Source organism: Notamacropus eugenii, chromosome 5 (genome assembly GCF_028372415.1).
Source record: "Notamacropus eugenii isolate mMacEug1 chromosome 5, mMacEug1.pri_v2, whole genome shotgun sequence".
Taxonomy (NCBI): domain Eukaryota; kingdom Metazoa; phylum Chordata; class Mammalia; order Diprotodontia; family Macropodidae; genus Notamacropus; species Notamacropus eugenii.
The window spans coordinates 370305415-370328832 of record NC_092876.1 but is presented as its reverse complement, the minus strand read 5'-3'; the positions used below and the strand labels follow the sequence as shown (position 1 = coordinate 370328832).

Here is a 23418-nt window from a genome sequence, read left to right as displayed (position 1 = left end):
TGTTAAGAATATCAAAGAATACAACTATATCTCATAGGCAGTGAGATGTGGTGGATAGAGCATATGACAAAGTCAGCAAGGGGCTTCAACTCCCACCTCATTCATTTACTACCTGTGTGACCCCAGGAAATTCACTTAGCCTCTCTTTCAGTCCCAGTTTAATCATTTGTAAATTGGGGATAGAGGCAGCTAGGTAGCATAGTAGATAGAGTGCTGGCCTGGAATCAGGAAGATTCCTTTTCCTCATTTCAATTCTGACCTCAGACACTTACTAGCTGTGTGACCCTGGGCAAGTCACTTAAACCAATTTGCCTCAGTTTCCTCATCTGTAAAATGAGTTAGAAAAGGAAATAGAAAACCACTCCAGTATCTTTGCCAGGAAAACCCCAAATGGGGTCACAAAGAATCAGACATAATTGAAACAACTGAACAACAAAAACAACAAAAACTGAGGACAATGACAGCACCTACCTTACAGGGTTATTATGAGATTCAAATGAGATAATATATGTATGGTAACAAGTTGCATAAGTTTTAAGTGCCATAAAAGTGCTATCATTGTTATGAACGAGCTATACCTTATAAGTAGTGTAGAGGACTAAAAAGAATATTTATTGGATCTGGAATTAGAAGACCTTGGTTATATCTTGGCTGTACCACTTACTGTTGTTTGACCAAGTCACTTAAGTTCTTTGGGCTTTTCTCTCTTCACCTGTAAAAGGAGGGACTAGATGATAGGCTGTCTTGCAGTTCTAAATCTTGTTAGGGCTCACATAAGACTCTTGGAAACATAAACCCTTAGAGGGTGGGGGTTATGTCTATTTAATTTATTCTGGATAGCACCTTGCATAATACCCACACATCAGTAGGCTCTGAATAAAACACTTTCTAATGGTTATGTTGATAATCATCATGATTATACAAAATTAGCTTTTTAGTCATCTATTCTACTGTATAACTAAGCTCCCAGATGTAAGGAATGTCTTACAATGAGTTCTAAATGGCTTTGCTCCCTGCCATGATTCACTATCTTTCAGCTCAGCAATTTTCCTTAAAACAAAACAAAACAGAAGAACTCGAAAACTAACATTCCATGATTATTCCTCCTTCAATGGCATTCAGTTGTATGGGTCAGCACACACTGAGGGTGTTTGGAGGGGGACAATCTTTGTTTTCTGGTGAGATGACAGTTGCAAATGTGGATGTTTCACTTGAGTAAGACTCAACAGAGATGAAAAATCCAGAGGTGAGCATAGGATTAATCAGTCTAGTATTTGCCAAATTCTTTACTTCCTGTCTTTCACCTCCCCTCTGGGTTGGTGGCATTGTTCTCCACATGTCTCTGATGTGCTGTGAGGAGTGGGTTGAATAGTAGAATTGAATGTGTCCACAACTCTGATCTCTCAGGACTTTAGCATGAAAAGGCTAGGTGACTATCATTAATGACCAGTGTGTTTCACACTCAGTAATTGTTAAATACTATGGTGTGAAAAATAAGGATCATTGTGCTTCCAACATCTAACATCTAACATAGATGAAAAAGTTTTCTCTTCTATAAAATTGGAGGATGGGGACACATGATTGGCAAGATGTTGCTTTCCACAACCTCTCCAACCTAAAAAGGCCTCCCCCCCCCAATAGATATACATGCCAGATAGAGAGTAAATAAAACTCAATCCATAAGATTAAAAGAAACACTCTCCAAGGTAAAAATCTCCCAGACTTACACTGCATTATGGGTGTTTCCGGAACAAACAAATTTATAAGGCTATGTTTCAGAGACTGGCTATAGGTGAAAGGAGATGCAATCTTTGTTTGGGGGTTGAGGAGGGATAGACGACAGATGAGATGAAAGGAAGGAAGTCCAAGAATCCAAACAAGATAAAACAAGGAAGGCAGAAGAAAAAACAAGTAAAAAATTCAAGTCCAAAAGACACTGAACAAGTATTACATTCTGAAAGAAAAAGAACAAAAAAATTCCCTGTGAAAAAGAGAATTCTGCAAATTCATGAAACAATAGCAAGAAATTCTAGAATGGATTAAAAGATAACTAAAACTTTTAAATGAATATAATTGGATGGAGATTAAGTTAGAAATTACATCTCTTGTTGAAAAATTAAAGAAGATAAGCAACAAGGTAGAAAAATTATAACATGCACCAAGTATGATAGGGCATTCCTATCTCCCTGCTACTGGGGAGGCTGTGTTTAGTTGATCACTTCAGGTCAGAAGTTCTGAGCTGCAATAGAAGTAAAGCCTTGTAGGTGACTGCACTACGTCTGGCACCAATACGATGAACCCACAAGGATGGGAGATACCGAACAACTTCAGGAGGGGTAAAATGGGCTAGGTAAGAAATGGAGCAGTCAGAGCATTCTTGCCAATCAGTACTGGAATTGAACTCATGAGTGGTCACAACATCTAACCTGGTCAAAACAGAAAGATCTGGTCTCAAAAACAACCAAACAAATTAAAAAATCATGGATGAAAAATCTTCCCAAAGAAGTATAAGTTCTGAAAGAAAGTACAACAGATTTTGAGTGAAAAATACAGAAATATATTTTGGCAGAACAAAAGCAAAAGACAGTAGTAACTTTAAAAGAACATGAATTTTATATAAGCCAAAGCAAAGCATCAACACAGGATGCATGGAGATAAGAAGTATAAATATCCATTAAAAAAAGATGACTCTCACACCATAGCAAATAAAACTATATGACTGCCCACAACGTTTTTTTTTTTATTTATAAACAACAAATTACTGACTGCTAGTCATGTCTAGTTGTCTTGATCTTTATCTGGTCACTGGCCTCAGAGGACTCTGAAGGTCAAAGTAAGGCTGGCAACTTTGCAAAGCCCTCCCTCACTTAAATCCAATTCATTTACAAGTCATGGCATCACCTTCCTAATGACAGGGTCTTCTCCAAAAATAAGGACAAACAATGAGCAGCAACAGCAACTGAGTGCTACTAGAGAAAACCCCCACCATTGAAATTCCAAGTTGTGGTGGTTAACTTTCTTAATATTAACATCAATTAACATTTTTTCAAGCAATCAGAATAACAAACTTTAGCTATAATAGAAGATCAATTTGAATAAATTCAGGAATATTCCATAGGCATTAGTAATCACAGGAAAGACTGGAACAGAATATTCCAAAAAGCAAAGGAACTGAAGTTGCAACCCAAATGTTACACATTTCTTAGAAGCCAGACACAATGGAAAATGGCCCCACCAAAACCAAAGTAAATTAAAGTGAGATAACAAATACATTAAAACACAAATAAATATACAAGGAGACAGTGATGATAGAATAAGCAGAATAACTAAGAAGCAGAATGGAATAGAGAATAGAAATTTGTTGAGGGAACAAGGAAGGAATAGTGGAAGAACAATTAAGAATATAGGATAAATGAGGGAACAGAAATCAAAGTAGAACAGAAATGGAAACTAGTTGTTGGACAAAATAAGTGAAAACTTTGAAAAGGACATACAAATATTCCATAAACTAAGAGGTTTGAGGGAAATATGATTTTGAACTATATACTTATCTAGTCAGGAAAAGGTAAATAGAAATGGGAAGGGAGCACTTAAGTCATCAAATGAATGAATGTGGCTGTGTTAATGAAAGATATTGAAAATTTTAAGTAAATTCAAGGAATTTGAGATAGGACAGGTAAAAAAGAGTGGAGGGAGGCATTACAATATACTTAAAATAAAATCATCAGGGGAAAAATACCAACTTAAAAAAGAAAGGAAATGATAATTCAATAAAAAAGGAAAAAAATAGAGAAAAACACAAATCTAACAATAACGAACTTAAATTTGAATGGATTAAGCAGCACAATAAAACAGAAGGCTAAATGGATAAGGAAAGAAAACTTGACAATTTTCTACAATCAAAAAAGACATCTAAAAATAAAGACACATGCAGAATGAAAATTACAGAGGTGGTTCCAAAAATATAAAAGTTGCAATCATTTTATCAGAGAAAAAAATGAAAGTTAAAAATGTCAAGGGATAAACAAAGAAGTTGCATTATATTTAAAGGTACCATAAACAATTAAACAACATCAACTCTCAAAGTATATATGCCAAATGGCAAATCATCTTAAAAGAAATGTTGACTTGTCTCTGAATAATACCTCACTTCTAAGTGGAAAGATAGAGGGCTATGGATTGGAATGTAGCAAATTCTGCTAAATGTTGTTGAGGTGTTAAATTGACTTTGCTAAACTGTTTTTTCGTTTTTAAATGTTTGTTCTAAGGAAAAACGTGATGTAGGAGTATAGGAATGGAGTGTATTTGGGAAAAAAAAAAGTGATATAAAAACCAAAAGGCATCAATTAACAATACACCATGAGAAGGTTGGATTAACAGTCTTAAAGTCTCTTCTTACTGTAAATTCCAGGATTTCTATGACATAAGCACTTTGACAAGTAAAGATTATAGAACTGTGAATTATTTTTGTTACTACTAATAATTAGCATACATTTCAGAACCTTCTGGAATCTAATTTGATCTGTTGATTTTTTTGAATGAATTAAAACTCGGCTTGGTATTCCTTAAATTATGATTTTTATAAGTTCTTTAAAAGAGTTGATCAGAGCATAAGTAACTTAAAAGGAATACTAATCTCAGAATTTTCCTCCTTTGAAGGTCCTTCTTGCTGCTGTATCATGAGAATAATAGTTTGGGATAGCTCAAGTATTTATTAAGAGGGACATTTACTATATTGAATCACATAATTTCCCTTGTTTTGTTCACAGATTTTTTATACCTAAATAATGAACACCTGGCATCATTCAACCCAGAGTATAATTACTCCCTTTTGCAGTCTGTTGTGGCTATCAGCATGATGCTCCCCTTCATAATGACGCTTGTAAGGCTTGTTAAGAGTGGTTCAAGTGATGTGAATGGTAGTCAGGCCCTCTTCCATTTGCTTTCAGTAAAAAGAGACTTAATTAGACACAGCATTTAACTTAAAGCAAATGTTCAAGTTCATGACTGCTGCTGTTAAATAGACCAGTAAGAGATCACATTACATGAATGAAAGAAAAATCTTACATTTCCTCGTAAAAGTATTTATGAGGAAGATATATTTTAAAAAATATTTTCTCCAGCAATTTAATAAAAAATCGTTAAAACAAAGTATACAAAGTTATTCAATACATAAACTTATTATGTATTATGAACATGTTACTATTCTAGGCATTGAAATGCAAAAATAAAAAATAATACATACCTTGTTCCCAAGGAGTTATATAATCTGCTAGAGGATATGCAATATTTACATGAAGTAGAGCCTAGGTAGCAAAAGACTACATTTCTAATGATGCTTAGGCCCAGAGTACAAATGCTCATTGGGAGAATGAGTTCCAGGTGTAATAAATTATGATCATGGAACAGATCAATTGTACCAGAGGAATGAGGGAGAAGAAACCAAGACATAAAACATTGGTTGAAATTTCTGTGGGGTCTGGTTCATACAGGGTTAATAGTCATTCATGGAACAGCATAGGGACTGAGAACATGTGGTGAACCATGTGTAAGTACATTTGTGGTTTTGTTTTGTTTTAAAATTTCCTTTTCCCTTGCCTTCTCTTATTTTCCTTTCTCTTACCTTCCTTTGCCTTAGTTTCCTCAACTATAAAATAGAGATAATAGTACCTACCTCACAGGATTGTTGTGGGAATCAAACGAGAAAATATTTGCAAAAAGCACTTAGCACATTATCTGGCACATGGCACGTACTATGAAAGTATTCCCTCCCTTTCTTTACTCTACCTTTCCTTTCCTTTCCCTTCCTTTTTCCTAATTTGTCACTTCTGTCTTTTCCTTCACGGGTGAGATATATGAAGGGGAAAGATAATTGGAACAATAGCTTCCAGGGAATTCAGCAAACCATACTATTGGGTAGGCATGTCTACATTTACAGACTAAGAGAGTTTTGTCAAAATAATTTGCCGGTTATAACACATAGTCTTTGTCAACAACCCCAAAAGACAATTCTACTCATGGACACCACAATGGTGGTCAATATAGAAATCAAATTGATTATATACTTTGCAGCCAAAGGAGGAGAAGCTGTATATAGTCAGTTAAAACAAGACTTGGAGTTGACTGTGGCTCAGATCATGAGCTTCTTAGTGCAAAATTCAAACTTAAATTGAGGAAAGTAGGGAAAACCAACAGACCATATAGATATGGTCTAAATAACATCCCTTATGAAAACAAAGTGGAAGTGATTAGTAGATTTAAGGGATTCGATCTGATAGATAGAGTGCCTGAAGAACTATAGACTGGGGTTCACAATATTGTCCAGGAGGTAGTAACAAACAACATTTCAAAGAAAAAAGAGCAGGAAAGCAAAATAAGGCTTTACAAATAGCTGAAGAAAGGAGGAAAGGGAAAGGGAAAAGAGGAAGGGAAAGATAAATTTAACTGAATGCATAATTCCGGAGAATAGTAAGGAGAGAAAAGAAGGTTTTCTTAAATGAGCAATGCAAAGAAATAGAAGAATACAATAGAATAGGAAAGATGAAATCTATTTAAGAAAATTAGAGCTATCAAAAGCAAGTTTCATGCAAAAATTGGCATGATAAAAGAAAAAAAATAGTAGGAATTTAATGGGAGCAGAACATATTAAGAGGTGGTGACAATACACAAAAGAACTGTAGAAGAAAGATCTTAACATCAAGGATAACCAATAACCATTAGTAAGCCTGATGGACATCCTGGAGAATGAAGTCAAATGGGCCTTACAAAGCATTGCTAACAATAAGACTAGTGGAGGTGATGGAATTCCAGTTGACCTATTTCAAACCCTAAAAGATAATGCTCTGAAAGTACTGCACTCAGTATGCCAGCAAATTTGGAAAATACAGCCCTGGCCACTGGAAATGAATTCAGGCTATTCACTGGAAAGTCAGATACAGAAGCTGAAATTTAAAATATGTTGGCTACATAATGAGAAGACAGGACTTATTGGAAGAGACCTTGATGTTAGGAAAGATTGAAGGCAAAAGGAAAGGGGGATGGTAGAGAATGAGATGGATAGATAGTATCACGGAAATAACAAACATCAATAACAACAATTGATCACTGGAAACGATCAATTTATGTCAAAATCTTAAAGTAGGGCGATGCCAAGGAATGTTCAAATTACCAAACAACTGTACTCATTTCACAAGCCATCATGGTTAGCTTAAGATTCTGCAAGCTAAGCTTCAGCAATATGTAAACTGAAAATTACCATAAGAGCAGGTTGGTTTTCAAAGAGGTAGAGTAACTATAGACCAAATTGCCAACATTTGCTGGGTTATGGAGAAAACAAGGGAGTTCCAGAAAAAACTTCCACTTCTTCTTCATTGTCTATACTAAAACCTTTTGACTATATGGATCATAACAAAATATGGCAAGCCCTCCAAAGGATGGGAGTACCAGATCATCTTACTTGTCTCCTGAGGAACCTGTATGTGGGCCAAGAAGCAACTGTTAGAACTGAACATGGAATGACTGATTAGTTTAAGATTGGAAAAGGAGTAGGACAAGGTTTTATATTGTTACTTTATTTATTTAACTTATATGCAGAATATATAATGTGAAATGCCAGTTTGGATGAATCAAAAGTTGGAATTAAGGTTGCCATAAGAAATATCAATAGTCTCTGATATGTGGATGATACCACTCTCATGGCAGAAAGTGAACAGGAATTAAGAAGCATCTTAGTGAGACTGAGAGAGGAGAGTATCAAAGGTGGCTTGAAGCTTAACATTACAACAACAAAACTAAGATTTTGGCAAGTGGTCCCATTACTTCCTGGCAAATAGAGGAAGAAGAAATGGAAAAAGTGTCAGATTTTATATTCTTAGACTCTAAGATCTTTGCAGACAGCAGCTGCAGCCATGACATTAAAAGATGCATGCTTCTTGGAGGGAAAGCTATGGCAGATCTGGACAGCATACTAAAAAGCAGAGACATCACCTCACTGACTAAAGTCCATATAGACAAAACTATAGCTATGAGTTAGACTACAAGGAATGTGAAATTGACACTTTTGAACTGTGTTGCTTGAGAAGTCTTTTGAGAATTCATTAAACAGCAAAGAGAGCAAATCAGTCAATACTTCAAGAAATAAATTCAGGCTATTCACTGGAAGGTCAAATACAGAAGCTGAAACTTAAATATGTTGGCTACATTATGAGAAGACAAGATTTATTGGAAAAGACCTTGATGTTAGGAAAAACTGAAGGCAAAAGGAAAGGTGGATGGTAGAGAATGAGATGGATAGATAGTATCATGAACTCAGACAGACTTTGAAAAATAATGGAGGATAAAAGTATCTGAATTGGTTCATAGGATCACAAAGAGTCAGACATGACAATGACTGAACAACAGCAGCAACACATTTACAGAATGTACAGAAATTGAGGGACCATCAGGAATAGTAATATAGTATAGAACAATGAGAAAAATGAGGAGAAATCTTGAAAATTTTTCTTACATATTTCTTTCTGCAAAATATGCAAATCATAAAAATAGAAAGGTATATTTTTGTATAGACTGAGCTGGATAATAAAAAATTGTATTGAAACATCTGAAGATAAAATGATAGTGTTTAAAACTAACCCTTCTCCCTGCACATTTTTAATGTGTGTAGTGTTATATATAGCCTACTGGAAGACTGAATCTCTCAATTTTTACTATTTGTTGTATCTATCATATTCCAAATTTGTTGAGATCGAGACTCCTTTTAGGCCTGTGAATCTGAACCCCAGAGAGCAGAAAATTATGGAGATTATTGTATATAAGCTTTAGGGAGATTCTTAACTCAGTAATGAAGCACATAGACTGATAGGTGAACTATTAATTTAACAATGAATTTGCAAAAATATCAAAATGACTTTCCAAATTTCTAGGAAAGGCAGATCTGGAAAGAGAAAGCAACAACAAAGAACAATGATTCTCAAGCATCTGTCTGTTAGGTGTATACCTAATGATTCTGATCAAATTCTCCAGCTAGGACTCGAGGGTGGCAAAACCTTTTACTTCATGCTCATCCAGGAATCATGTATGAATAATAGAGCTGACTCCATTAGGAAATAGAGAACTACCTCCTCCCTCTAATCTTCATTGGGGAGCCCACTTTGTCTATGATAGAAAATCAGCTCTCCAATACATGGGTTCTTGAAAGGCATTCTTATACCAGCTGGAGCTAGATGGGGAAAGGGTGATTTCTTTTTTCTCCCCCTTCTTGATTACAGTTATCTTTCATGTCAGGATGTTAATTGTCAAACTATATTACCAGTGAAAGTGAAACGGGATATACCTAACAACAGAAGGTAAAGGGGATTCAAGAAATGGGAAGAGTCACAAAAATGAAAGAGAAAGACATTACTTTCATTTGGAATGTTGTATTTCTCCTTCATTGCTGAGGAAGACCATGCCATCAGAGAAGTGACTTGCACTTGACTTTGTTTTGAGTGAGAGAGGGCTGTGCAAGGTCACCTGCCTCACTTCTCCTCCGGAGCCATCTGAATCCAGTGACCAGATATTCATCAGGATGACTGGTGATGACCCTGGATGCAATGGGAGACCTTGGCCCTTTTAGGCATTCTATTCAGTTTTTGTGGAAAAAAATAAGAGGGAAGTTTGGAATGACAAAGTACCCCTCTTGTAGTTTCCCTTTATGTGTTGTCTCACCTCATTAGAACATAATTTCTTTGAGAGCAGGAAATAATTTTTCGTTTTTATTTCTGCCCCAACCCTTAGCACAGAGTCTAGTACGTAATCAACATTTGGTTAACTATTTCCTTGTCGAAGTGCAACTTAGAAAGTGTAACACTTAGGATTTGGGCAGTTTACGAAAGAGGAGGGAGGAGGAATACATCTTGGAAGAAGTAGGGAGAAAAGCAGGATTCTGAAATTTCATGGATATAAAGGAAGTCAAGAAAGAGCCAAAGCTGACAACAAGATTTGAGAGACTATACAGAGGGAATTGTTGACAGTGGTAGAGAAGGGAGAATAAAGTGATGTTCATGATAATAGTTTGTGAATCAACCGGGCAAAGATTTTTTTTAGAGACAAGCCCTCACTCTGTTCTGTGATTATTGCTCCACGGGTACAGAGTAGCTTGAATGCTGTGTTTTATCAATATCTGTCAGGAGCTTTCATCATCACTTAGTTTGTAACCTTCTTAAGGAGTAGATTAGATTTCTTTCCAAGCCCAACTTCATTTTTCATATATCATATCTCCTCTGAATACATGTGGAAACTCCCATTTTTTTTTCTGTCTATGTCCTCACCCAGGCTCTGTCTCTTTTGCATTTGGTTAGCTACTACTAATATACACAACTACCATGACAAGTGAAAATTCCCACTTGTTGAAGTACTCTAACATTTCTCTTTTGTCCCTTACTATATTTATGGCCCATTGTCTCATCTTGTCTTTCTTTTGTCCCTGTTGTCTTACTTAGAATCAATTTTCTAGGTCTAACTTTTTTTTTAATGAAAGTGGAATTTTTAGCCACTCAGTAGGTGGCACTACCAATCTAAGAATAGATTAAATTTGTATTTGTAAATTTGCATTTCTGAAATAATCAGAATATGTTTATTCATTATTTTTATTCAACATGGTTCTCATTGGAGATTTCTCTCCATACCCATCAAAACTCAAAATCATAATCTTTCTAAATTTTTGTGTCCTGTACATAACTCACTCTACTGAATATAATATTGAGAGAAAGAGAGAGAGAATACAAAGGGAGGATTAATGAAATCTGGTGCTTGTATCCCATGCATAGTAATTGTAGCCCACAATTGTACTAGACAGCCAGATTCAGTGACTTGCTTTTTTGGTTTCATTTCTTATTTCACAGCTCAGGCGTCATGTGAGCTACATCAAAAGGCATAAAGTGTTTTGTAAACTTAACCTTGTGGTAAAAATGTTACTGTCAATGATGTACTAATTAGCTGGCAGTTAAACTTCTGAAAAAGACAGCCATCCATAACATTTTCTTGAACCTAGAATCAACAAAAAGGGTGACTGAGCACTGGAAATAGCTGTCACAAAGTCCACATACCAAAACCTTGTTACTCAAGTTTCTCATAGGAAAATGCTTTATGTCATTTCTTATCACCCAGACATAAACTGATAGCATTATTTCCCATATACTTTTTTAAAAGTCTCATTTTGGAGACTTGGGTTAAAAGTTGGGGAACAGAAAGAAAAAGAGGAGCTAATAGCTAGGTACCCTGACAACACTGAGAAATGAAAGCATAGAAGATACAAACTATTTAAAAAATGTATTGATATAGAAGCTAAAACATTTAGAGCTATTTAGTGAAAAAGGAGGGAGGGAAAGCATTTATAAAATACTACTAGAGACAGCTTGTGGCACAGTGGATGGGGTGCTAGTCCTGGAGTCAGGAAAACCTGAGTTCAAATTCAGCCTCTGATACTTACTAGCTGTGTGACCTGGGTAAGTCACTTAATCTGTTTGCCTCAGTTTCCTCAGTTGTAAAATGGGAACAATAATAAGTTGTTAGGATCAAATGAGATAACATTTGTAAAAGTGTTTAGCATAGTGCCTGGCACATGGCAAATGCTATATAAAAATGTTCATTCCCTTCCTCTTCCCTATGCTATGTATCAGACCCTATGCTAAGCTTTTTTTAAAAAAATTCTTATTTTTGACAATTATTATCTCACTTGATAGCAAAGGGGACATGCTGTCTGATACACCTCAATAGATCTATAAAAATTTCTGTTCATCATAATTACAGTATGCCATTCATATACTTTGATGACTTTGAGTTCACATTTTTACAGTATACAATATATTATTCATTGGGGCAGGTAGGTAGTACACAGGATAGGGCACTGGCCCTGGAGTCAGGAAGACCAGAATTCAAATCCAGCCTCAGACACTTACTAGCTGGGTGACCCTTGGCAAGTCACTTAACCCTGTTTGCCTCAGTTCCCTCACCTGTAAAATGAGCTAGAGAAGAAAATGGCAAACCACTCCAGTATCTTTTCCAAAAACCCCCCAAAAGGGGTCACAAAGAGTTAGACACAACTGAAAGGACTGAACAAGATAATTTATATATTTTAGTGACTTAGAGTCATCAAAAAGAGGTAAAATTGTTTTCACTGTATTTTGTTTCTCTCTATGCCTGGCTTGATCTTGACTCCATCCTGTGACTCCCATGACAGCCACAAACATCTAGTGAGGATTAATAGAAGTCAAAAGCTCAGTCAGTGAATTATCCTCACTGATGAATTACTGGAGTATTTGTTAATTAAGTAACAATGACTGCCAGGATAGTGTACTTGAACTGCATCTAGGAAATCCTGAATTTAAGTTATGCCTATTGAATAGTTCAAGGATATCTAGATCTGGGAGTAACCACAAGCATGGTAGCTTTGCTAATACATATTCAATCTTATTATCATTTTTTTCCTTCCTCATACCTTGCTAAAGAAATCCTACACTGGCAAGCAATGCTTGGGGAGGTCTACTTTATTATACATTGTTCACATGATCATTGAAATTACAATTGAAGTAAATTAAAATTGAAATATAGTGGAGGAAGGAAGGGGGTACAATTTTCCCAGTGGGTAAAAGCCTGAGTCAGGAGTTTAATTTCATTAATCCACATTGTGCACTCCTCTAGACTAACACGATAAATGTTCAATTCATAAGAATAGAGTTTAGGGATAGAGGTGGCAACCCTTTGAGAATTATAGAGAGTTTGGTACTTACCTCTCAGTACCCTCTGTGGTGGGGCACATTATCACTACTTGGGTGAGCATGGGAACTACACAGAACCTAGTTCTTACTTAAATTGCTTTATGGAATCATGAGAAAAAAGGAAATTCTAGTTAAATGGATTGATGGCTCACAGATTCTCTTTAGAGAGGCAAGGAATTAGAAAACTAAGTTTTAAAAAAATATGTGTCCAAAAGCATCAAGAAACATAATTTCAAGGGACATTTGGTCTTTTCATATTGTGGTGCTCATGATGAATATTTGCAAGCAGACTACTATGAAAAAAGGTACAGATTAGGTATCAACAGTCATTACATATCATCAAGAGGGAAAAAAGAAAGGAAAGGAAGGGAATACGTATTTATGTGACATCTATTATAAGCCAGGCACCTAGGTACTGTGCTCAGTTGTTGTTTTGTTTTGTTTTGTTTCGTTTTTTTTTGCAAATATTGTCTTATTAAACTTCACAACAGCTCTGGGAAGTAGGTGTTATTGTTATTCCCATTTTGCAGTTGAGGAAACTGAGGTAAACTGAGGTTAAGTGACTTGTCCAGGGTTACACAGCCAGGAAATATCTGAGGTTAGATTTTAACTCAGGCCTTCCTGACTCCAGTCCCAGTACCCTCTTATCAACTGTGTTGCCAGGTAGGGAAATTTTATAAATGCCTCAGTATGATCCTCCAAATTAAGTTAACACTTACTGTGATATACGATGACTTAATTACAAAGAGAAATAGGCAAATATGATAAAAATATGGCTGAAAATATGGTTCAGGAGTAAAAAATAGAGGCCTATATTTTGGAGACTATATAGAAGCTTCACACCATGTGAGAGAAGAATCAGAAAGGTGAGAACATGTCAAGTAACACATAACATTGGAAGAAATGAAATTTATTGTATTGTAACTGAAAATAAATGACTCATTAGTGACGTGGGAGTCATATCTGAATCAGCTGTCTATGTGTTATCCCACCATTAAACTGAGAATGTAGGGTCATAGACTTAGAGATGGAAGGCATCTTATTGGCCATTAAGTCCCAAACCCTCAATTTTATAGATTAGTAAACTGAGGCCAAGAGAGGTAAAGTGACTTGTCAAGATTGGAACCTAGGTTCTCAGATTCCAGATCTATTATTTTCTTTCCACTGCTGTGTTAGAATCAAGGATAAAAATGTAAGGCTAGAAGAAAGAATAAAAATGATGATTAAGACAAGGTCTGAAATTAAAAATAACTCCAACTTGACTTATTTAACCAAGTTACTGACACTGAAAAGTGGGAAATGAATGGGGGAATGGATATTGACACTAATTATAGCAATTTCATATGGAAGTTTAATTGATATAAACAAAGCCCCATAATGAGGAGGCCCCAAAACCTGGAAACCTCTGCAGTCAGCAAACACTTGACTTACTGGCCAAACAGAGAGATGGTAGCGACTAAAGGTAACATTGGCTTAAAATATAAGTTCATTTGTAAAGTCTTACAGAAAAGGGTCATGGTAAATGATGAGCAATATTGCCTCATTAGATAGAGAGAGGCGATGGAAATAAAAATAAGTGTAAAAAAAGCTTTGGGAAAAGGTCAATCTAAAGAAAACTATTTTGGGAATACTTAAGGATAAAATGATGTCAACAAAGAAAAAAAGAGGGAAATGATTTGCAAAATTTTAAATAAATTTTTTTACTCAAGAATAGTGGAGTCCTCAGATCTGGATTCTAATATCATAGTTATAGGCACAGAGGAAGTTGAAATGACTGAAGGGAACAAGGAAAGCAGCTAGATTAGCTTAAGTGCACACAGAAGTGGCATAATTTTGAAGATGTTAAGAAGCTGGTTCTCAGGGCGTCTGGAGGGAGTAAATATGCTAACGATGTGGGAAAAAAAATCTGAAGGTCACTAAAAGTGTTTCAACAATTACCAACTCATATGCTTATTTTCCCATCTATATACATTTTAACGAAAATATTATATGTATGCAACATAGGCATCCTGATGAGGTCATTTTAAGATAACAGATAGGATTTTTTAAGCTATATTTTACAGTAAATCACATATTTACCATCACTCAATTGACAGAAAGCTATTTAAAAAAGAATCCACTGTACTAATTGTTGTCTTTTAAAAAACACTAATAAAACACTTCATTCAGGAAAACAAGATACCCCATCTTAAAAGATGTTTTCCAACACACTATTTCCCATGCATGCATTGAAATTCCATAAGATTCTTTTCAGTATATAACTGTAGATATAGACTTGTTCAGCAGTCTATCAAATGAAGAATAACACAGAGATTTACGCTTACTTAAAGCATTTGCTATTGTCATGGAGGAAATCCATTGCAGAATTTAAATCAAAGAAGAATTCATTAGAGAGAGTGAACCCTTCAAAATGTTCCTATTTGTAAACCACAAAATGCTGATTTCATCAAGCCCTGGAAAGTTGCAGAGCTTCCTAAATGTAGTCCATAATTACTCTAAAAAGCTTAACTAACTATCCACATAGGAAAAATCAAATGGCTGAAAAAATCAATAGATTACATAGTATAACATACAGGTGAATGAACAACATAGTGAGCTCATCAGTATATATTTCTTGGACTGAAATTGGAAATGGATACTCCAAAATTTAATAAAAGGAAGAGAAGTAGGTTTATTGCCTTTGAGAGATTACAAAGTTCTTTTAGTAACTCCAGCCTTCTCAGTAAATCAAAAGACCCGTTTAAAACTAATATCCTTCTAATACTGTTATAAGTGATGGAACACTATAGTCAGTGAAGAATTGAAATGTGAATTACCCAAATGTCAATGGAGAGGCAACTGGTCAAGTTAAACAGGCCATTATATATTATAAACAAGGAATTATGAAGGACAAGCAATATGAAGGATGTTATAATCAGTCAATTGGTCAATAAGTATTTATTAAGGGCTTACTATGTGCTAAGCACTGTACTAAGTACTGGGAATACAACTACAATTAAAAATGAAGATATTCCATGCCCAAAGAGTTCATGTTCTAATGGAAAGGACAAACTAGAAGAGGAAGTTGAAAGAGGGAGTGTGTATAGAGAAGGTACCCAATGTAGGGGCATGATGGAAAAGTCCAGAAGAGTACAGCCTGTTGGAAAATGAAGAGATGGCTAGCCCAGGCAATCTTTTTAAATGGAGATACTGGGAGGACTCATCCAAAATGAGGGAGGGGCCCTAGGGACAGAGAGTACTTCCTAGGTATGAGTTCCAGTGCTGAAGTGATTTTTCCAGGATAAAGAGTTTGCTGAGACATGATGAAGAAACCAAGAGGAATACAACCTAGAGGAAAATGCATGATTGAATAAGAAGTTGGACTAGTCATTTGGCAAGAGGGATAATTTATGGCCAGGTTGTGTACATGTATAATGTCCTGAGAAAGTGAAGGCTTTCAGTACATTGGGTAGATTTTGCAATGGAAAAACATGAACAAAATTTGCATAGTAAAGAATGGGCAGACAATAAAGAGTTGTGACTTCTGCCATTCCATGTTGAGGAGATCACAAGTCCATTTATATTTTTGAGTATATAAGACGAAGAGCAATTCCTCAGTAGACAGGTGGTCAAAGGATAGGAACAATAGCTTCCAAAAGAAGACATGAAAATCAACAACCATATAAGAGATTCTTCCAAATCATTAAAAATAAGAGAAATTAAAATTAAAACAATTCAGGGATTCCCACATATAGCCAAATTGACAGGGATGTCAAAAGACAGACATGGTCAATGTTAAAGCATTTGCAGGAAGACTGGCATACTATTCTACTCCTGATAGATCTTTGAATTTGTCCAACTATTCTAGAAAACTATTTGGAATTATGTGAGAAAAGTTGCTATATTGTTCATACCCTATGATCCAGGTATGCTAGTCCTAAACTAATATCCCAGTAGAGTTAAAGATAGAAAGATATACCAAAATATTTATAAGAACACTTTTTGTGGTAGCAAAAAAAATGGAAACAAGGTGGGTGATCATTGATTGAAGAACAGTTGAATGAATTATTCAGCTTGTACTCCTTGGAGTGGACTCCACCATGTAACTGGGAAAATTCATCAAGGAACTTACCACATCATGAGATTACATCATTGCATTTATGGTGAGTGGTGAGTGGTGCTCACTCCTTGTAAGTACACTCAGTGCCCTCTACCCCTTTGATTGGAGAACTGGAGGGGAGATTAAAGAACTCCTCCCCAAACTTCCACTTAAAGAGGGTTCCCAGGCCAGCTAAATCTTTATTTCCCGCAAACTTGCATTCCTTAGATTGGATACCCTCACACAAGGTACTCTTTTCCTTAGATTCCCCTCATCCCTAACCCTTTTAAGCTTCTTTTTGTGCATTATCCTCTCCTGTCAGATTGTAAGCTCCTTGAAGGTAGATATTGTCTTTATTTTTCATATTTGAATCCCCAGAGTTTAGCATACAGTAGATGCTTAATAAATGTTTTTTGACTGACTAGTAATAGAATGTTATTGTACTATAAGAAATAACAAATGAGAAGAATTCAGAGAAACATGAAAAGTCTTCTGTGAATTGATTTAGAGTGAACTAGGAAAACAGTATGTACAGAGACTACAAATATCTAAACAAAATAACACTAAAACAAAGCTGCTTGCTGAGTAATTGTAATGACCAGTCTTGACCTCCAAGAATACATGAGAAAATGGTAAAGAGACAGAGAGGTAGTAGAACTATGGGAGAGGAATATTGAATGGAATATCAGAAGCATTCAATGTGTCAATTGCTGGAAAGGAAGTAGAAAAGTCTGGAGAGTAAGATGTGGAGCCCAGATTGAAGTGAGCATAGCCTGGATACCTCAGGAAATGGGGTGGTCCAGGTGAAGAATTAACCAACCAAAAGAGAAAGAAAAAGGTCATGGTCACTAGTGTTTATTAGTTTCACCTTTTTTTTTTTTTCTTTTTTTTTTTGCTTCAAGAGTAGGGTCCTGCATTTTCCCATTGTTTTTTATTCCAAATGTACAAGTTCTTTTGTTCATTCATTTGCTTTTTCATTCATTCATTCATTTATTCATTCAAATATTTGCTGAGCACTTACCAAGTGGAGGACTCTGCTCTAGAGCCTTTCCTCTGATGTTTTAATGAACACGTAGATACAACAGTAGGAGGCTGGGTGGCACAATGAATAGAATGCTGGGTTTGAGTCAGGAAGACCTGAGTTCAAATCCATCCTCAGATGCTTAGTGGCTATGTGCCCCTGGGCAAGTCAGTTAACTCTCTGACTTGGTTTCTTCTCTTTTCCTGCCCCCACCACCATCGATGGAAAGACTTCATGAACTTTAGAAGTCCAGAGGACTTCCCATCAGCAGCCTAGCACCATCCCTGGAACAGCTGATGGTTGTGTCTGAATCGGAAGCAAAGGCAGACTCATAAAGGCAGACTTGTAGAGACAAGTCCAACAGAATACACTATACTTAAATTCGACACCTGGAGGACTCCAGCAAAAGATCTTCAGAAGTTATGAATTGCCCCTTTTGCTGCGTATGTTCTCTAAACTTGAGACCACTTATCTCTGGACTTCGTACTGGTGGCAGAGTGTGTTACAGATTTTTGGTGAACAAAAACAGGGATAGTAAGGACAATTGTTCATACTGTTTCACATTAGGAAATACCCCATTCTAAAAAGCTACTTAAGTTTGACTAATTGATAACGTACTCATAATCATGGCAAGAAATATATTCATGGAAGTTTGAGCCAAGAGTCTTAGAAATATAATGCCATTGTCCCTCATGGGTACCCATAAATGCCTATGGGAAAGATAGCCAGCCATGCTATAGAAACCAAATCTGTTATGGATTGGAAAAGTAAGTCCAAAGCATATATTTAAAGGTTTAAGAACAAAACCCTCATTTATTGTTTAAGTGGAATGTGACAATATATCTACTAGTTGGCAGCTCTAATAACCCTCACTCCTTCCTCTCTACCTCCTAATACCCCATTTCCCTAATTTCCTGATTCTAGGTCAATATAGGAATTATGTACCTCATATGTCCATTTGAAATATTTATTAAGCACTTACTATGTGCCAAGTGGAGCAACAGATTAGAATACTGAAACTGGAGCCAGAAAGACTCATCTTTGTGAGTTCAGATCTGGCCTCAGACACTTGTTAGCGATGTGACCCTGAGCAAGCCACTTAACCCTGTGTGACTCAATTTCATCATCTGTAAAATGAGTTAGAGAAGGGAGGACAAACTATCCTACTGGTATATCCTGTGAAGTTCTCATTTTTCATTCAGAAGCTTCTGAATTTCCCTATCATTTTCATCAAACCAGAGCAAATACAGTGCTGTATAGCAAATCTCTGAAAGTTGCCTACTCCTTTTCCACTCCACTGTTTTCAACTATACGTTGGCTGAACTTTCCCTCCAAGCTAGCAACAAAATGTTCATGCTCAAAGAAGTGCTCTAATGAGATGTAGGGTGTGTTCAGGGAGGACCAGCACCTTTGTGTGATGGCAGCCGAGCCCTTCTTGGGGTTCTTTCCACCTTTTGGTGTTCACCTGTTCCACCCAGCTCTCACCTGTGGCTCTAAGAAGCTGCAGCTTGTGCAGCAGCCACACCCTGGTAAACCATTTTGGCAGATGAACCAAACTAGGTTGAGGGTAACCAAGGGGTCTCAAACCCATTGGTGAATTAGGGGGGTGTCTACCCCAAGCATGTGAAGACTTCCTCTGGTGAAATGGGTAGATGAGAACAATTTGTTCCAACGGCCATGAAGGTAGCTGAAGCAGATGATATGGAGTGCTTAGAGCTTGGTTAGACACTGGAGATGCTAAAGTCATCCACTGCAGCCTGAGTCATCAGCAATCATCTTGACTCTGTCCTGCCACTGGACCATGATGACTCTGGAGGAGAGAGTGAGGCTGATGACTTCATGCAACTCGGCCTCACTTAAATCCATTTTACACACGAATTAAAAGACATCACCCATATCATTTTACTATTATGCCTCAAAGTCCTGTGGCAATAGGCAAGTGATGAAGCAGCAGGTGTGGACACACTGGGAATAATAGTCACAACCCTGCACACAGGCAGCCCAGGCCATTGGGTCATTTCTCACTGGAAGCAGCAGTGGGACTTGGCAGCCCCCTGGGTGTCTGAGCAGCCTTGTAAGGATTGCACTGCTCACCTCCTGGTGTGAGGAAGGGGCTAGAAAGGGTGCTCTAAACATTGTCTGCTTACCCAACCCTGGCCTGATTACTGCGCCAGGAGGGGAATCCCACTATGTGGTCAAAATACAAAAAAATATACAAAATGTACAAAAACATCTGCAAAGATGATTCCACTCACCATCACCACATGGAATGTGTGCTCACTTATAGACAACACAAAATCCAGTAGACCTGAAAGATGAACTGCTCTTGTTGCAAGAGAACTCAACAGGTATCGGATCCAAATAGCAGCCTTGAGTGAAAGAAGGTTGGCAAATGAAGCATATCAGCTTACTGAAGTTGAAGCTGGATACACCTTTTTCTGATGTGAATGCAGTGAAAGGGAGCGCCTGTGAAGCTGGTGTGGGTTTTGCAATCAAAACTAATCTAGTCAGCAAGTTGGTATGCCTACCAAAGGGAGTAAATGACAGGCCCATGACAATGCAATGGCCACTCGCAGGAAAATGCCATGTCACTATCATCAATGCCTATGCTTCCACCATGATGAACCCTGGTGAGGTCAAAGAAAAATTTTATGAAGACCTAGAGACCCTTATCATCAATGTGTCAAATGAGGACAAGTGTATAATTCTCGGTGACTTTAATGCTAGAGTAGGCTCAGACTGCCAGACTTGGCAGGGAGTCCTAGGGAAGAATGGAGTTGGAAACAGGAACAGTAATGGTCATTTGCTGTTGAAAGCTTGTGCATTGCCTGACCTTCTCATCACCTACACTGTTTTGTGTTTACCTAAACACAATAAAACTTCATGGATGCACCCTCATAGCAAGCATTGGCATCTAATAGACTATGTGATTGTAAGGAGAAGAGACAGACAAGATGTGAGAGTGACAAAGGTGATGTGAGGTGCAGAGTGCTGGACTGATCATAGACTTATTCTTTCCAAGCTGAATGTTCTCATTCATCAAAAGTGCTGCTCCAAGGCAAAATGACTACAGAAGAATCAATGTCAACAAATTAGAACAAAATTAGAAGCAACTATGCATAAACAAGCTATAAGCAGGATGAATAGGAAATAATCAACTGAAAGAAAATACTGCAATTAAAAGGGATTGGGAAAGGCTTCCTATAAAAGGTGGAATTGTATTTAGGACTCAGAAGAGTTCAGGAAGCTGAGATGAGGAAGGAGAGCATGAGGGACAGCCAGAGAAAATACCAGAACTTGGTATTTATTGGAACTTGGAGTGTCTTGTTTGAGGCACTTATTTGGTGGTGTTTTAGCTCTATATTGGAGGAAGAAAGAGATTCTATGAAGCAGAGATAAGGAGAGAGTGCATTGCAAGCATGTGAAACAACCAGTGTAAAGGCACAGAAATAGGAGATGGAATATCTGGGAAGTAATATACAATGTGGTTGAGAAGATAGGTTTGGGAAAGCTATGAAGAGCTTTAAATACTAAACAAAGGAGTTTATAATTGATGCTAGAGGCAAATAGGGAATCACTGGAATTGTTTGAGTAAGGGAATTTCACGGTCAGATCTACACTTAAGGAAAAATCATTTTAGCTTCTATGTGGATAATGGAATAGAGTAAGAAGTAGAGAGGCAGGGAAAAGAATCAGGTACTCATTACATTAGATCAGGTAAATGATGATAAGAGCCTGAACTAAAGTGGTGGCTACATTAATAGAGAGGAGTCACATATAAGAGATATTTAGAGGTTAAAAATGTCAATATTTGACAACTGACTAGACTATGGGATAGGAAATAGTGAGAAGCATTATGTATTCAGTACTATGAGGGTAAACTTATAAACCTAAGAAACTAGAAGTATGGCCATAGCTTTGACAGGAACATATGAAGGAATAAACAAGGGGGCAGAATGGATGAAGTCCTGGACATAGAGTCAGGAAGACCTGGGTTCAAATCCTGCCTCAGAAATGAACTGAGAGAACTTGGTCAGTTTATAGACTCATAGGATCATATATTTATAGCTGGAAGGGAGGTTAAAAGTCATGAATTCCAAAACCCTCATTTTACAGATTGATGAAACTGAAAAGAGTCACACAGCTAGTATTTGAGGCAGGATTTGAACTTAGGACTACCTGATTTCAAGCCTCTCAGCCTGTTTCCTCTTTAGCCAAATAAAGATAGTAATAGTACTTACCTCATAGAATTGTTTTAAAGATCAGACATGATAACGTATGTAAAACACTTTGCAAACCTAACAGTATTATTATACAGATGTTAACTATTATCATTATTAACAATATTAAGAACTAATATATCAGACATTAATACATGTTAATAGAATGTAATCAATGTTAAGATTATGATAGTAATAATTCATAGCTAGTCACCTCTAACTATAAGCTACAGTCTTTGACATCTATATAGACACTGGAAACAGTGTTTTCTAAGGATGGTCTTTCAAAGTCTCTCGAGAATCACCTTCACTATATCTTTTCCACAAGATAAGTATTAAGTTCATTTCTCTTAAAATTTCTTTTCAGACTCTCTCCTTGACTAGCCATACATTCTGCCACTGAAAGAGGGACTTTCACTCCTTATCTTGTTCACTTTGGAATAGGTATTAAGTATGAAATAAATGGGAGCAAATAAGGAATGATTTTCTGCTTCCAGTAGAGTACTAGGGAAGTCCTTCCTTACTGATTTTTTTTTTTTAAACCAGTGAGTACCCATTGCTTTTTTGGTAGATTGCTACTAGCAGTCTCTGAAGAGTACCCAATAGCCAGAATCCTTATGTTGACCATTTTCACTGTAGGTTGAGCACAGGCTGAAGAACTGTTACTCACCTGACCATCAATAGATCCCCAGATGCCGTGGTCATGTGATAGATCAAATGTACCATATAAAGATAACTGGCATTTCTGTATATTACTGATAAAAAAAACTCTGGAGGAATAAAAGGTCAAGAATCTCAAGGGAAATAATTAAAAAAGTAGGAAAGGAGGGCATAGTAGGATCAGAAACCAATTGCTTCAAAGCACAATCACCATAACAATTTTGTATTGCTAAACAACTGAGAGGTCAAAATTAGTGGAAGAGATTAGGTACTCAGCACACAGAAACAAACCACCCTAGTAGTTTAGTGTTTGATAAACCCCAAATCCCTTGGGTAAAGACTCATAAAAACTGCTGAGAAAGTTGAAAAGCAGCCTGGTAGAAATTAGGTCATCTCACTCTATATATGAAGATAAGCTCTGTAATACCATAAATTCAGTTTGTTGGTCTGTTCCAATGTCTCCACAGTGTAACACTTTAGAGTACTACAGCCAAGAGAGGCATAAGGAATTCTACAGTCTCCCACTTGGAGCTTCATGCCTTTCACCGAGGTGAAATCTACCAACGTGTTCTCAATCTCCTAGGTGGAAGTTCTTAGACATAGATCATTTCCACATGGTTACATTTAAACTCTCTCAGGGTTCCAAGAATAACCTTGTCATGGGAATATATATTTCCCCTACTC

At 36.7% G+C, this 23418-nt stretch overlaps 1 protein-coding gene across 1 annotated transcript in view; it reads left to right on the top strand.

Annotated features, from left to right (window-relative positions):
- Positions 1 to 23418, top strand: part of PPEF1 (protein phosphatase with EF-hand domain 1) — a 163711-nt gene that overhangs the window by 77049 nt on the left and 63244 nt on the right. The window lies entirely within an intron of this gene.